This window comes from Sinohyriopsis cumingii, chromosome 2, assembly GCF_028554795.1.
Source record: "Sinohyriopsis cumingii isolate HCF-2022 chromosome 2, ASM2855479v2, whole genome shotgun sequence".
Taxonomy (NCBI): Eukaryota; Metazoa; Mollusca; class Bivalvia; order Unionida; family Unionidae; genus Sinohyriopsis; species Sinohyriopsis cumingii.
The window spans coordinates 112,730,405-112,748,761 of NC_142962.1; the positions used below are offsets into that span (position 1 = coordinate 112,730,405).

At 34.4% G+C, this 18,357-nt stretch overlaps 1 long non-coding RNA gene across 1 annotated transcript in view; it reads right to left on the reverse strand.

The window, feature by feature from the left end:
- Nucleotides 1-16,807, reverse strand: part of LOC149805624 (uncharacterized) — a 30,239-nt gene extending 13,432 nt beyond the window's left edge. The window contains exon 1 of the long non-coding RNA XR_016414953.1: nucleotides 16,696-16,807. This is a non-coding gene — a long non-coding RNA (uncharacterized LOC149805624). The remainder of the gene's footprint in view (nucleotides 1-16,695) is intronic.
- Between the last annotated feature and the right edge of the window lie 1,550 nt (nucleotides 16,808-18,357).

Here is an 18,357-nt window from a genome sequence, read left to right on the forward strand (position 1 = left end):
TAGTAAGTATGCCCTGTTCTAAGTAAATACATTACATATGCCCTATTTGTAATTCAATATAGTACCTATACCCTAACTATAATTAAAAAAGTACATATACATATACCCTACCTTTAATTAAATATAGTACATATCCCCTACATGTAATTTAATATAATAATCATGCTCTGCTGTAAATAAATAAAGTACATATGGCCTACTTAATTATGCCCTGTTTGTAATTAAATATAATACCTTTGCCTACTTGTAATACAATATATTACCTGGGCCCTACTTGTAATTAGATATTGTACCAATTCCCTACTTGTAATTAAATATAATTCATATTCCCTACTTGTAATTAAATCTAGTACATATGCCCTACGTATAATTAAATATAGTAATTATGCCCTGTTTGTAATTAAATATAGTATGTATGCCATACTTATAATAAAATATAGTACATATGCCCTACTTGTAATTAAATATAGTAATTATGCCCTACTTGTAATTAAATATAGCATATATGCCCTACTTGTAATTACATATATTACCTATGCCCAACTTGTAATTAAATATAGTACATATGCCCTACTTGTAATTAAATATAGTAATTATGCACAACTTGTAATTAAATAAAGTATTCTTGCCCTATGTGTAATTTAATAAAGTAATTATGCCCTGTTTTTAATTAAATATAGTACCTATGCCCTGCTTGTAAATAAATATAGCACATATGCCCTACTTGTAATTAAATATAATACCTAAGCCCTACTTGTAACTAAATGTAGTACATATGCCCTACGTTTAATTAAATATAGTAAGCATGCCCTATTTCGAATTAAATATAGTACCTATGCCCTACTTGTAATTAAATATAGTACCTCTTCCCTACTTGTAATTAAATATAGTACCTATGCCCTGTTTGCAATTAAATATAGTACCTATGCCCTGTTTGCAATTAAATATAGTACCTATGCCCTGTTTGCAATTAAATATGGTACCTATGCCCTGGTTGTAAATAAATATAGCACATATGCCCTACTTGTAACAAAATATAGTATAAATGCCCTGCTTGTAATTAAATAAAGTATATATGCCCTACTTGTAACTAAATATAGTACCTCTGTCCCACTTGTAATTAAATATGGTACCTATTGTAATTAACTATAATTCATATTCCCTACATCTATATAAATATAGTATATTTAACCCTACGTGTAATTAAATATAGTATTTATAACCTGTTTGTAATTAAATATAAAACCTATACCCTATTTGTAATTAAATATAGTACCTATTCCCTACTTGTAAATAAATATAGTACATATGAACTACGTTTAATTAAATATAGTAATTATGCCCCGTTTGCAATTAAATATGGTATTTATTCCCTACTTGTAAATAAATATAGTACCTCTTCGCTACTTGTAATTAAATATAGTACATATGCCCTGTTTGCAATAAAATATAGTACCTACGCCCTGTTTGTAATTAAATATAGTAAGTATGCCTTGTTTGTAATTAAATATGGTACCTATGCCTTACCTGTAATTAAATATAGTACATATGCCCTGTTTGCAATAAAATATAGTACCTACGCCCTGTTTGTAATTAAATATGATAAGAATGCCTTGAGATAGCCATGTTGCAAGGACTACATGCAGTAAACCTTGAATAAATTGACGGAAATTTTCTGTTGAAATGAAACATTTCTAAAACGACATCAGAAAATTAACAGAATAACTTACACACACACACACACACACACACACATATATATATATATATATATATATATATATATATATATATATATATATATATATCTTGGCTCTTGGGTGCAGGCAAGACGATGGGTGCCATTTACCCGCGGACCTGCGTTCGAATCTCCCTAGTGTACGAATTAAATATTCTCTAACCTGTATCATATTATTATCTTTTTTTAAAATTAATTCTGCCTACTTTTATGAAGCATTCTTCTATATAATCCATGGATAGCCATTTCAGTTCTGTCATGTGTATATTTTTAATTCTTTATTATTAACGACTATTTGAAAAACGACAATGGAAAAATTAGCGGATAAACAGAATGGATTACACGCACACTTTCTTGAAAACTGTATGGAAGACAATCTTGTGCCAAAGGGACTGCGTTTAAAATTAAAAGTTCATATTGGGAATGATACAGCATCAAAGAAGTTTCAAGAATATATTGACTCCCTATTGGAAAAAGTATCTTTGGAAACATGTGATAGACTAAAAGAAGAATATCAGAGGAGAGTGATCAAGATAGGCAAAGAACTAGAAGAACATAGAGATGAACTAAAAACTTTGATAAAAGGAAATACTGGCATTTTTGATAAAGAACTTTTGTTTTAAAAAAACGGAATCTAAAAAAGACGAGCTATTATCAAGTCAACTTAAAATGTTACAGAATTTACAGAGAGAGAAAAACATTTTTCCTGAACAACGTTAAACATCAAAATCGAAAATTACTAGAGAGAAATCAAAAAGATAGAATCAAGAACCAAAATCGAAAATTACTAGAGAGAAATCAAAATGATGTAATCAAGAACCAAATTAATCAGCAGGGTACATTAACTTCATCAATGTAAAGAATAAACGTGCAGGAACTAAGAATCACAAACGGAATAAACAACAACCAAGAAATGAAAAGGAAATGGAACTAGCATCGCCAACAGCAAGAATTGCCTATCGACCAAATCACACAGAAAAAAAGAATAGACCCATTCAAAACAATTGCAAAAATGATCAAACAAAAAACTTAACAGCCCCATACACACAAAAGGCAACCCTTGCAGATGCAGTAAAACAATGGGGCGAAGAAACTTTCACAGGTATCCAACACAACTGTTATAGCAACAATACAAAGACTAATGGAAACCCTCAAGGATTAGTAGTAACAATACAAACAGCAGAAAGAATAGGAGATTTATTAGAATACAAAACAAGAACAGCTGGAGGAAAGAAAAGAAAAGAAAAACAGGAAATCGAAAGAGGAAAAGAAACAGTGTTAAACCATTCGACACGAATTCTAACTAATAGTGATTACATTTTTCTAAATAAGGGATTATCATATTGTCCAAGAACCAAAGTGCATGATAATATTAATTTAGCAGAGGCATTTTTTTATACACAAGATCATTAAAATTAAAATAAGTTTTCTCAAAATTATGTACATATTAACAATATGAAAGTAGTTTTCATCTACAAATAATGCCTTTTGTCAACAAAAAAGAATCAACATTTACACATTCTAGTGGACGAGATATTTATCTGGATTTTTGTACTGAAGCAGCTAAACAAGACATTTTAAATAGCAGTCGTAAAGGAAAACATTTTACAAACATGTCTAAAGAAGAACTAAATTCTTTACGTACCTTATCACAAGACGTAAGTATTATTATTAAAAAAGCTGATAAGTCTAGCACCATAGTAATAATGAATAACGGGGTTTATATTAAAAAAGTAGAAAGACAATTAAATGATGAAGAATATTGCACAAAACTTTCCTATATTTCTTTTGAAGAAATTAAAGAAAAAATAAGCAAATGTATTAATCAAATCTTTATACACAAGTGTTCCATATATGATGAGCTAGATATCTGCCCAAATAAAATACGCACACCTCAGTTTTATATTTTACCAAAAATACATAAAACGGTTGATAAGTCACCACCTTTAGGTTATCCAGGTAGACCCATTATTCCTACATATAACTCAATTATAAATAATATATCGCAATATATTGATCACATTTTACAACCACTGATGAAATCACTACCTTCATATGTCAAAGATACTTTTGATTTCATTACCAAATTGAAATTTTTACCGAAACTATCTGAAAATCATTCCGTGTTACACTTGATGTGGTATCACTCTACGCGAATATACCACACACTGATGGTATCAAAGCGTGTAAACATTATCTTGAAGAAAACGAATATACATATAAACTATCAAAAGAACATGTTTGTGATTTGATAAAACTTGTGCTCGAAAAAAAACTTTTTTTTTCACTTTGGTAATACAAACTATCTCTCAAAAAAATGGTAACAACAATGGGTAGACTTATGACACCTGCGTATGCATCTTTATTTATAGGAAAATTAGAAAATGATTTTCTAAATATATGCCTCTTAAAACCAAAATGGTTAACATTGTTGCCGCACATTTATCACAATTTCCCATGCTTTGCAAGATTTCTCCTTCCAACCTATTGTTAAAGCTGATTCTGAGATCGAACGTCTGATAAACAAAACTATTGGGTTCACCGTCTTAATACGGTATATCCAAAAGGTATAAATTCAAAAACACTACACGACATTCATTAAACCTGTTCTTTTTTCTTTTTTTTAAATCATGTCGCCTGTTTACAATTAGTTAAGAATATTTTTATATTATTCTACTTTGCAGAATAATTTCATTCGTGAAGGTATAAACAAATATTATAAAAATAAATTTACTAATTCTTTAAAAATGAAAGTGCATTTTTAAATTAATTCTCAATATATTATGATTAATTATTTATAAAATACTTGACAGCAAGTATTATGCACGCCATAATTTTTATAAATTGATTTCTGATGAAATATCAAACATTCGTCAATAATATATCAAGACATAATATAATTTTTTAAAACTTTATTTATTTATTAAATTTATTTATTTATTTTCTATATCTTTAATAAGTGTGCATTATACATGATAAAAGTATTAATAAAACTTTTTATCTCTATTTAGTCATAAATAATATATATTATTCAGAGTAAATTAAGGCGAATTTATTCATAAATTTCGGTTTTAATTACAAAAGCGAATTCGTTTCAAACTTCTGTTTGTGACCATTTTCTACAGATAAATTGCAGAATATTTGTAAGCTTTTGTTTCACTAAAGCAAGGTACTGAAACCAAACAGAAAATGGAAATAAACTCTCTCTTTTTGTTCTTAACTACAACGCGTGTCATCTCTGCATTATACTTTTTGAATGATGGTTGGGAGTAAATGTCTCTGATGTCACTTTGAAAACTGTTGCCAGCGTAGAACGTATTATCAACAAAATGTGAAATATCCCCAAGTCATTCTGATCAGCGAGTGATTGGGACTGACATTAGGTCACATTTAGGTTAACAGGGGATGATGGGGGCTGACAATAGGTCACATTATGATTATCATGGGATGATGTGAGCTGACAATAGGTCGCATTATAATTGTCATGGGATGATGTGGGCTGTCATTAGGTCACATTATGATTATCATGGGATGATGTGAGCTGACAATAGGTCGCATTATAATTGTCATGGGATGATGTGGGCTGTCATTAGGTCACATTATGATTATCATGGGATGATGTGGGCTGACAATAGTTCGCATTATAATTATCATGGAATGATGTGGGCTGTCATTAGGTCACATTATGATTATTATGGGATGATGTGAGCTGACAATAGTTCGCATTATAATTGTCATGGGATGATGTGGGCTGTCATTAGGTCACATTATGATTATCATGGGATGATGTGGGCTGACAATAGGTCGCATTATAATTGTCATGGGATGATGTGGGCTGTCATTAGGTCACATTATGATTATTATGGAATGATGTGGGCTGTCATTAGGTCACATTATGATTATTATGGAATGATGGGGCTGACAATAGGTCAGAAACTCTAAACGTATGTTGAATTATCAAAACGGATGGAAATAATTAGAATTCTCAAGATGGAGACATGTATGATAGCCGCAAGTTCCAAATATTATATCGGTTTGAGAAAGAAATTAATTTGGTTCGCTTCTACTGGTAAGCAATAAAGATATTTTACTATATATTATTCACGTATCTCAGCCATTCCTTCCTTGCTTGGCTATAAACGGAAAATATAGCTAATAATTCAGTCTGGTATTATGCATCAACACCTAGCTCAGGGCAAAGGAAAGACAGACTGAAACGATGTTCCTCAAAAACTATTTGCGAAAAGGATAATAAAATTCGTGCAAATTAAACAGTAAACCGATCCAAGATATTGATTCGAGTGGTCTGATGCAAAACAACACCCATCTATTGATCCACTATAGGCAAGCAATATAATATTTTAAATTCATGGGTTTTAAATATCAATTTCAGAATCGGCAGTGAAGTACAAATGCCAACAACCCCATAAAAATATATTCTTCTGCATATATCCAAACTTTCTCTATGCATCCATTCACGGTGCTAATACAGAATAGTTTATAACTTTCTCTATGCAGATATGTCTCCATTCACGGTGCTAATACAGAATAGTTTATAACTTCCCAGCCAATGAAGCTTTTACATCCACAAAACAAAACCCAAAATACAACATATATGATAAAATCCGTACTAATACATGCCTGAACGAGGGGGTGGGTGGGGGTTCGACAAACAATAAATTGACTTATAGAAATTAAACAAATATTTTCTGTTAAAGGCATGGCCTTGAATAAGGGAAATAACAAGTTTATTCTGTGATGCAGTCTTTTGCAGCAAAACTCAATCACTGGGTGATCAGCCAATAGCAAATAAAACTAACAATACTCTGACGGTGTCCCATTGTACTATTGGTTGATAGTAATCAATAGTAATTTATAAGTATCAAAAGGTTAATGTTGACGGTACGGACGTGATTCATGGAGTCAACATAACGTTTCCTTTATTACATCATTCAACAAACTTGATATATGCATGAGCGTCAACAAATCAGAGTATCAGAAAAACCCAAGGGATTGTGCCTTTTTGCCAACAATTGGAAATTATTCTCTGAAACACCGCATTCAGGACCATCGTAATGGGTGGTTGATACAGGAAAATACATACAGCGCCAAGGCAGGGAGTGGTTATTTGGGGATGAATTGAGAATGGGTTTCACGGAGTTTGCGGGAATTTCGATTTTTAATGGGTGGGACGCCCTTTCGCCCAGAGCACAGTTGCGTCGGCCTAGATTTGAATAGCCAACATTTCATTCACTGTATCATGTTTACCAAATGCTTCCACCAGGGTGTCATAATATTTTTGACATGGTCCTAATTTATCAAGCTTAATTTTATTATGTCACCGAGTTTTTCACCATGTTTCGGCGATGTGTCACTTTTACGCTGTAACACTCTCTCACAGTATTTCTGATGTGTATTTTGGTTCAAAAAACACAACGAGGTGATATGATCGGAATGACGTTTTATGAAAATATCGTGCCCACTAGAGATCTCAGACATTGCTCATAGGATAGCCTAAAGATGTACATAACTGCACAACAAACCCAACAACCAGGCTATCGATCAAACCGAGATATCAGATACAAATACAGTAAAATACATAGGTGGCACATTCGCTCTCCAATCTTAGCAACCAGGCGAAGGATAATACAGACAGATCATAGTGCAAGAGGCACAACCCACGCTCAGTAACCAGTCAATAAACTGAATTATAAAACTCTTGCAATTCCATTTGTAAAGATATAAACAAGTTTAAAGTTTCTGTCCTTAACGGTTAAGTTCCTTATCAACACTATTTTCAATAAACATTACATATCATATTAATTTCCAACAGTTTTATATAGAACAAATATGGTTGTGCATCTGTAATTGTAACCAGCGTAAACCTCCAAATGGTGTCCCCATGACTTGCCCCTGTCAGAGAAATACAGCAGTTATTACTGCAATGTTTCCAATAAAAAATCCCGTTCATATTTCATTTCGTGCCGGATTTCATCTATTATGTATTTTGTCATCCATTTGCCTCCATTTTCAAATCGTTATTATATACAATGCATTGTGAGTTTTACAATAAAGTGAATGTATAATGCTGGAACAGTTGCAAGCAGCACCTTTCCAGACAATGGTAATCGTTTAATCTTCGATGACCACCGAGAGCAGCTTGGCAAATGCGATAAGACTACTTTGGGCAGCTGTGAAAATTTCTGAATTTGCACATATTCCTTAATGTATCAGTACTTGAATTACTTAACCAAGGCGGGTACACTGGTTACTATCGATATTGCGCATACAACAATTCAGATTGGCGTGCTTGTGATAGATGCCGTCGTTGCCATTCCTGGCACACCAAAATCAACTGTTGCTGAGGCGGCGAGACAACGAATCGCATCCACAATACCACACACACGTTTGTATTTGCCGAGTAGAACGGGTTTCTTATCGAATTCATCATTACATCTTTGAGTCGGGAACAATAAGGGTTTTTCATGGTTAATCTAGTAATTTTGTCGCACTGTAGTACCGATGTCCGACACGCAGGACATGTCCGAACGCATTGCTACCGGGTGCATCAGGCTATCACACTTCCATCCAATCATTTTTCTTCGCTGTTACAACTGTCATACAATCATGGAAAACATATTCCCCGGCAGTTCTTTTCAAACTTCCATGTTTATCCAAAACTACACCGTCGTTGTATCCACAAAGTGGTTATCGTCTTTTCGTGTTGAGAACTGTTACAGTCACATGCAAGTCTATGATGCATATCAGTTAGGGTATTTGTCTCTTTAGTCACATTACTATTGGCTTGCAATACCTATCTGGACATTTTAATTGCATTTATTTGTCGGTGAATATCATATCGTTATGGCAGAAACACAATCTGGTATTTTTAATCCTGGTGGTGAAGTCTGCGAACAGATGTTTCGTGAGTTAATGCTCCGATTCCGATGAGTAGGTATTGGTACTTCAGAGTGGTACAAACAGTTGATTACTGTTTTGCCCCGGGCAGGACCTGGGACATAATATTTCTGCAAGGGTACCAAGCGGATTCAAAACAACATCGTTGATGTCCACGTTTGATGTTTACAGATTTCCAGTTTGATCTTGGAAAATCACAAGTTTTCCTGGGACGACATCAACGACAAACCGGATGGTAAACTGAGTTAGATCGGTTTTGGTAGCAAACGAGTTAAATCATCCACCCATTGTTGGGTCCCTCCGCTCTCGCGTCCGTAAATATCAACATGCCTTTCGGTTTCTATCACACGTATTTTCCAGGTAATATTGCAACCTAACCAAATACTTCTTGTGTTGGCAAGTATATGAATTGACTCAAGAACAAGATGTCCACATACTTTTCTGGTTTACAGCGGTAGGGTGGAAAACACTAGAGTTCGCCCAGAAGCTTTGTTTCAACCACCGCGTAATTATTATGCTTCATGACGGTGTGAACCCGAACAATTCAAAATGCAAAACATGTTTAGGTGTTTCCATGTAACGACCCAATGAGTTCTGTTCTCATGTATTGACTCAATGAGTTCTGTTTTGTTATCGAATCCAAATGAACTATTCCAGATTTCATCATGCGGGCTGGGGGTGGGGTGGGGAGATATCGACGCAAGTTCACTCCGCATAAAGACAAAATACAATTCTTTTCTAATTTTCTCATTGCGAGTAAATCAAAACTGTTCATTGGATACACTGCATGCGACATCAAAAGGCTTCCTATTGGGGACGTATGGATGGATAGTAGAAAGCCTACTCCTCACTTTATGCGTTTACCAACCGAGCCATCCTAGATGAGCTTCTGAAAGTCCCTACTGTAGACGCTTTTGCAACCGCAACATCTGCATTCGCACAAAACGCTGAAATGGCACTAATGAATGGAAATATTCCAGTCCGTCGTGTTTCGTTCCGGTTATCCCTTCCACAGACAACTTAAGAGTCATATTTCGGCGTTGACATTTGGCTGCGTTGAGTGCATCAATGCCTCTCAAGCCCTGCATGAACGTAGTCTTGTCAGAGAGTCCACAACAATACAGAAGTAATGTGAGTCGACGCCTTCAGGTGTTTTAAAGAACATATATATCACAGACTGTTTAGAAACCTGTAGATACTCGAGAGAAAAGTAATGAATCGGTCATACCGCAGTGAAGTCATGCTGGGAAACCTGCAAGTCCGTGTCAATGTTTTGGTATCGTCTAATACATTGTAACACGCACGACTTGATTGCTTTGAAAGTCGAACACTCTATTTTCGGTTGGTTCCTGGTGAGAGTTCAACCTCAGTGAGACCTCTGTCGATGCCAATTTTCAAAATATCGTCGAACATGCCATTTGGGTTTCTCTATTGTCCATGATTTTAAATGCGAAAAATACGTGCCGTGGTACTGTGACACGTTGTTGTGTACTTATTTGCTATACAAGTTGTTGTCAGACAGTACTTTGCAAATGTGGTCATCGTTATCGAAATTGAAGATAGTTCCGCCAGACCCATTGAATGAAACGAAACGTTCGTGTGTGGTCAATGATGGACACATCGAGGGCATCAAAAGCGCTGGTTTTTAATAATTTAGATTTACTTCTGTGACATTACCATCACGCCAAAGTTCACCATGATTATTTCGGCTCTTTGGAGTTAAGATTACGTTGTTTGCCCGAAATTAACTTTGCCAACGTCCTTGCAGAGCCCAAATATGTTTTTGAGGGAATTTTGCGGGAAAGCCTCTCGGTTGTGAGTGAGTCTATACTCGTCAAAGCGTTTGTGTAATTTGAATGTTGAATCTTTGATTATTTGAGGAGCATACCCATCATCCTCTTTAGTAATAGTATTTGTGATGCCAGGAAGGTCTTCTTCACCAGCGACCATGCGTGAAATAGCCTGCAAGCAGCCATGCGTGTTACATTATCCTGCTTTGCCTGTCGACGAACCTTAATGCATAATTATTCCGCTGTTGCACTAAACTTTCCCACTGTCTGACTCAGCTCGAACGAGAGCTCAAACAGAGTAAGTATGTCTGCTTTTCTCTCACCTCTCATAACTTTATTTAAAATTGTCGCGGATCTTGCGATGTACATTCACAGTTGCAACCAGCCGTGGTTCATCTGAGAAACATTGGCTCACTATCGGACACAGCTCAGGTACAGTGTCTATTAACATGCATTAAGGTTTTCACATGTCGTCTGGAACACTTCTTCCACACTTTCGTGCGGATTAAATAAGTTGTATTGAATTCGGAATGCTTTTTATATAAGAGTACAAGTATTGTGTCATTGATAAGTTTTGTACCTCTACGTTTATTCAGTCAGGATCAGAAACTTCATTGTTTCATACCTGGATAGTATTTTGTTTGCTTCTATATCTTTTTCCTCAGCAACATCGGTGGGTTTTTCTCGACGTCAGGTTCACTTTGCCTAAGCGCACGATATCTCTCGCAAATTGTCGGCAAAGCAGATTACCCGACATTACTCCGGTACTGCATTTAAAGCATGGTCGACCACTGGAGCCAAATGTAAGTTTGCAAAATACATAATGACATGTTGCATAGGTTACATTTTCTAAAGCAGAAAACTTTGCATTAATTGCACTGCAATGCCATTGAATCTCTGTACAAACACGCAATGTTTTTGAATTGGTTGCTTTTTCTTGTCGCCTTCGTTTTATCTCACCGAGTGCATACATTCATATCAGAATCAAAATCTAGACTATTGCTTAGCTCTTCATGGAATCCATAAAACTCGATGAAATTCACATTTCACATACTCAACATAAAACGGCGATATTTGATTTATTTCAGAAACGATTTGTACGAGTATGCGATAGCTGACTTTTAACATAGAAACTAAAGCCCAATGTCTTTTTGCGACACAAATTTCACAAGTTATCTCTCTCATTGTCCAATATTAGTGCAATACAATTGTTGAGATCACTTGTTGATTTCGAGTGTATATTTGTATTATCATGAAATTTTATATTTAATGACATACATGTTGTGATATAAAATGAGCTGGTTGATAAATCAGACCATACTTTCAAGGGACCCTTCAGAGAAACTCGTATATAAATTATAAAATCTTACAACTGATCTCCAAATGTTCAAACTCGACACAACCACTCTTTTGCTGATGATACCTAAATACCTGTGTTATAAGTTACATATAAGTTCAAAATGACAATACCTTAACTAAAGCAAAGAATTAACGTAAGAAATGCATATCAACAGACATCAGAAGGCATCCGAACACCAGAACAATAGTTAATGTGGGAATTCGTTTTTAAACGGCCATTCCCATCATTTCGCCTACCCATATCCGATTCCTGTCATCACTAAGCATATATATATATATATATATATATATATATATATATATATATATATATATATATATATATATATATAGATAGATAGATAGATAGATAGATAGATAGATATATAGATAGATAGATAGATAGATAAAGACAGAGAGAGAGAATGTATGTCAATTCCAATACCTGTCTATTGTGGTAATTACACATGCTATCGGCTCGGCTCGAACGCAAGTACTAATCGGGATTTTCAATATTCACTATGACTTTTAAGAACTATTAAGACATTAATCGGGCCCAAAATTAAAAAGTGAGTTATAGTTTCAATGGGTTTTACAGGTTTTTGCAAATATTAAGGAATGATACAAAATTGCTTTGACACACAGACTTGACTTTATCCAGTGTGCTTCACCGTATCATAATAGGTTTATGTGTTTTCACCAGATCGTAATACGATTAGGAAAATTCTATGCATGTGGATTTACTGTCAGTTTTGTAAGTTTTTTTTTGGTAATCAGTTCTACACGAATTAATATTCATATTTGTCGAATTATATTTTACAAAGTTTTATGTATTTCAGTTTTACAGTGCTTTATGTCAAAGGAGTGTCAAATTTTCAGGGCTGTATGCATATATCAGGAGTTAAACTAATTCACAAAGAAAGCAAAAACATTGTGTAAGAAACGTAATATGGATGTCTTCAATAACATGAATAAATCGTAAAGGCAACGTAGGTTCGACGTCTTCCAAAGGAATAAATATGTCGTGTAAGTAACGTAGAATTGACGTCTTCCAAAGGAATAAATATGTCGTGTAAGTAACGAAAGATTGACGTCTTCCAATGGAATTAATATGTAATGTAAATAACCTAGGTTTATAATGTATGTAGCAAGAACTAAAATGTAAAATAGACCTTACGTCTTCTAATACAATGTTTATGCTACACAGACCATCCTATCACAAATATTTTCTGCCACTGGGAGATGACGGGACAAGCCTATTATAATTGTATAAATTACGTGGCGATTCCACAGTTACTCTTACGTTTAAATATCATATTCCATAACAATGTATACAGGTCATGATAACAAAAGCACGCTGGACAATAGTAGACGATCTGAATCAAGTAGGGAACATTCACATAAAAGGAAGCAAGGAAATACTTGGATTTTGGCCATCGTTCTTAGAGAGTATTACTTTTTTCATCAGCTAATAATAACAGTTGCTTTACGACTGGTCTGTCATGAGTGACCCGCACAATTGTGAACGTTCAGAAAAATGATGTTAGCATGAAAATGATGCGAGACAATATGAAACAATTGTTGGAAACAAAGAAGTTATTTTAAAGTTGCAATGTGAAAATGGCATTTAATTGGACTAAATGCTTTTCATACTTCATGTGCATACCGACTATCGAAATTCCTTAAATTTTATGTGGTCCTAATTTTGCATTAGCATATATTATGTTTTCAAGTCACGAAAAAGGAATTCAAATTTAGAGAACAAAAAGTAATTCCGATTTAGATAACACATCCATTTGAGCATAAAATTAGGACGTTACCTTACAATACCAACGTTTGGATGGTATGTGTCACTATCCGTTATGCCGGTGGGCTATAGTGCTGATGATGGCTCGTTTGGCTGCTGAGGAAACCCTCGACGTTCATTGGTAAAATTGGTAGGGACGGTCCAATGGATTGAAAGTCAGAGGAAATTAGCACATCGGGGGCTGCTCTTGGTAGTTGCACGTAACCGGGATTCAATGCGGAATTCAGTTTTCAAGTTGGATCCTTTGCTTACCCAGCCTCGAGCTGAGTCTTGGGTAAGTACTGACGGGGAGCTCGACGTGAACGCTTATCCATCCTCCCCTAGTATCCATGCTCCCCACTTTATACACCAAGGGTTGTTAGGGAAAAGTGCATGCAGACTTTGTGGCGCCAGGCATGGATTATTGCGATTTCTAAGCCTGACAAAGATTCCCACAATGCGGCGAGCTATCGGCAATCTCCTTGCTTTCAGTCTATTTTCAGGTACAGGAGCGTCTGTTTCTCCCAAGAATTGGTCCGGACTTGGAGAATATCATAACTGTTGAGCAGACCGGACTGTCAAAGACTTGCCTGAAACAGTCGCGCAAGTTCATGTACGCAGATGAACCAGTGTCGCTCGTGTACTAAATATGACGAGATTCTGAACAAGGACCTGGAGAAAGTGACGGACTTCTTTAAAGAATGGCGCCTACAGCCAAGCACAACAAAAGACAGTCTTCATCGCCTTCCACCTGAACAATGCTAATGCGAACCGTGAGCTTTGCATCCTCCTCAATGGGCAGCACATAAAACAAGACTCGATACCAACGTAAGACCTAATTACTGACCTATTTCGTTGCAAATATGGACTTGAGGTCCTAGTCAAAACAAGAGCGGTATTGGAATTTAGCTTTTGGCCTATGTCGAGATCAGCTAAATTTATATGATTGCAGAGCAAATTCCAATGGCATGCACTTTTGAGTGTGTGTGTGTGTGTGTGTGTCTGTGTCTGTGTCTGTGTGTGTCTAATTTAATAGAATCACTCATATTACGTAACTTGAAAACATAGAAAATTGCTTACCATGTCTCAGTTTCAGTATGAACTTCATCCTCCGTCATTAACCAATTACATATTGATGAGCCAATATGCGCACTAATATAGAAGTTTGTAAACGAAGAATATGAAACAGTCGCTCATTTTCACTGCAACCACTCTTACTAACACTAATTACAATACACGTTGGGGTGAGGTTAACAGCAGATCCATACATGTAATTCTCGATTATTTTGTATTTCGCAAATTTGGCATCACCCACTCTGAAGATTTCTTTCCTATGTGTGGTTAAAACGGTTACAGGTTACGCTGGGGACTTGGCATTGGAATGACCGTATTAGTTTGAAAACTGCGGCAGAGCGGTTAATAGAAACACCAAAGTACGTTCAAAAACAAAATACACCAGCATTTATGTTTTCGGTGCATATATCTATGTTTACCCCGATATTATGAAACGTAATTGTTTGAAAAATAATTTAAAGGTAAACAAACTTTGATTAAAGTGACTTTAAAGTAATTATTTATCTTTCACCAGTTTCTATAACAATTCATGTAATGATGTCTCGGTTGTATTTGAGTTTACTCGGTTGGACATATATGATAAATTGTAATCGTTTAGTATTTGAAATATAAGATTTAGATTGTCATTGTGAAAATCTAGAATGTATATTTACATATGTTGGTGCACATATCATACGATTGTAAGTAAATTAAAACGTAACTTACACATAAAACGTGGTAAAATACACAAATGTCACATAAAAACATTCAGCAGAAGACAAATTAGGCCATAGTAATTTTCTTGATACAGGAAAAGTTGAGTAATTGTTGTTTTTAAATCAGTCTAGTGTGAAATGAGTTTCATATGGTTACAATAAATTCTTTTTCATTTAAAAAAACAAGAAACTTTTCTCGAGAAGATTTCGAAAACTTTTGCAGCCGACTGTGGCGTGTTGGTCACACGTGCGAATGCATCCACTAAAATCATACTATTTTCTGTAGCACAATGGGGATCAGGGCCTGATTTTGTTTAAATAGGGACTTGTCCTGATCCATGTGTTGAAAAATGACCATACGTACAAGAAGACTAGGGAATGGGGTCTGCCGAGATGTTGTTATTTGTAATTTGTCAAAATATATATTACTGAACTTATTGTAAATATATAACAACATGTTGGTGAATACTTTTTTGTATTTTAATACTTTGCATATTCTTTCTATTTATATATTACAACACAACTTTTACCATAGCTGTCCAATCAGGTACAACCGACTGACTTCATTACATAAATTATGCTTTAAATATATAAAATATAAATAACTCGTATAACGATCACTTAAATCAAAGTGTGATTCACTTTTTTATCACTATTCAAATAAAATAAAATCACATTACTTTCGTCTTCACGAGTATCATTTCGGAGTTGTTAGTAACCCGCGGCATAGTTGTTCACGTTTCGTTCAGCTGTAACTGGGAGATATCGTGAAAAGTAGTTCCAGCATCGTTTGAGAGGATGGTGATACTAAACTGAAACACGGGAGTACCGTTTTGCGACCTCTAGAAAACGACAATAAAATTCAAACTCTTTCTTGGGTAAAACAAAATGTATAGGTGTAAAGTAAAAAAAAAATATATATATCTTCCATCATGAATGAGCTTCTATTGCATCTAAAATTCTTTGAAACCTCGGAAGTATGTCTGTCAGTAAAAACGAAAGGACTCAACTTTGTTGATGGTCCAGCAGCAATGATGTATGCCCCTAGCCATCCTACCATTAGTGATTCGAAGAAAATAATTTTGATTTCTTTTTGTTTTTCAATCTTTATAAGTTTTTCTATGTTTATTTGTCTTTTTAATCCTTCTGGTCAAAGTTAGAAATCATGATCGTCTCTATACTGTATTACAGAAAGAATTATACACTTTCTTCTGTTCAGGAGTTTATGGCCTCTGTCTTATGGGAGAATAGTCTAAGCATATTTATACCAAAACTTAAACACGGAAGCAAAGACAGAAACAAAAATCAGCAGCTATAAATTCTGCATCAGTATGTTAGTGAAAGAAGTGGACTTACCTTTTCTAATCAAATAACTGATAGGAGGTACTTTGTAGTCTGAGGTAAACGTGTCGTTCCTGATGGAGGTTCAACCATCGACTGCCTCGATTTCACCGACGTGGAGCGTTTCGTGTGACTTAAGTAATGACGGATATATTATGCCGATGATGTAATAGGACTCACAACACTGATAGCAGGGTAGGAGAACAGATGGATGGTTCTGACGTGTTGTTTCTGCGCATTCGTTTGAAATTTAGTTATCTATTTAAGCACATATACGATTGCTTTTGAGAGCTCTTGAGGTGTCCATTGTAACATGAGAGCAAATAAAGGCTAAAAAACAATCTGCTAATGTATTAACCGACCAGGTTTTAGAGGTTTATTTCTTCAAACAGAGACATGTTTGACATTAGTTGTTAAATGCTAAGTTCACGAGGTCTTCTTGGTTACATTCAACACCAGCAGGGAGGGAATCAAAGACTTTCTAATACATAAGAAGTTCATTTTTTTTGTAAAATAATTATTTTTAAAAGAAATTATGATCAAGCAAAGGTCTTTCGGTGTCAAAACGAGGAGCTACTTTCTAAATTTATTAAAGTTTTGATGATCTAAGTTTATAGCGGGCGTATAAGCCACGCATCGAACATACTACAAATGCAATAAAATGCCCATCATCGTAAGATATTGTCAGCAAAAACATGCAAAAAAAAAACATTAATAGATGTGTATGAACTATACAAAAATAGCATTAATAGATGGGTACGAGCAATACGAAAACAGCATTATTAGATGTGTATGAACTATACAAAAATATCATTAATAGATGTGTATGAACTATACAAAAATAGCATTACTAGATGTGTATGAACTATACAAAAATAGCATTAATAGATGGGTACGAATTATACAAAAAAAATAGCATTAATAGATGGGTACGAATTATACTCAAAATAACATTAATATATAGGTACGAATTATACAAAAAATAGCATTAATAGATGTGTATGAACTATACAGAAAATAGCATTAATAGATGGGTACGAATTATATAAAAAATAGCATTAATAGATGGGTACGAATTATATAAAAAATAGCATTAATAGATAAGTACGAATTATATAAAACATTGCATTAATAGATGGGTACGAATTATATTAAAAAATAGCATTAATAGATGGGTATATATTAGACAATCTTCCAGATGGTATCCTTTACCAGGAGTTGTATAATGGTGAATATTTAATAAGCGCAAATATAAGATTGCCGATTGATCGTGTCTTCATCAAGCTAGAGTCTCTTTGGTGCATGTAGCTATAACTACAATGATTAGACAATGATTTGTTTATGTCTTTATCCAATCTAGAATCTCTTTGCTACAGTTTATATATATATATATATATATATATATATATATATATATATATATATATATATATATATAGATAGATAGATAGATAGATAGATAGATAGATAGATAGATAGATAGATAGAGAGAGAGAGAGAGAGATAGATACATACAAACATACATGCATGCATACATACATACATACATACATACATACATACATACATGCATACATACATTGAAACATGTATAGTAAATTTTAACATATCCATGCATTAAATTTATATGAAACTATATATATATATATATATATATATATATATGTGTGTGTGTGT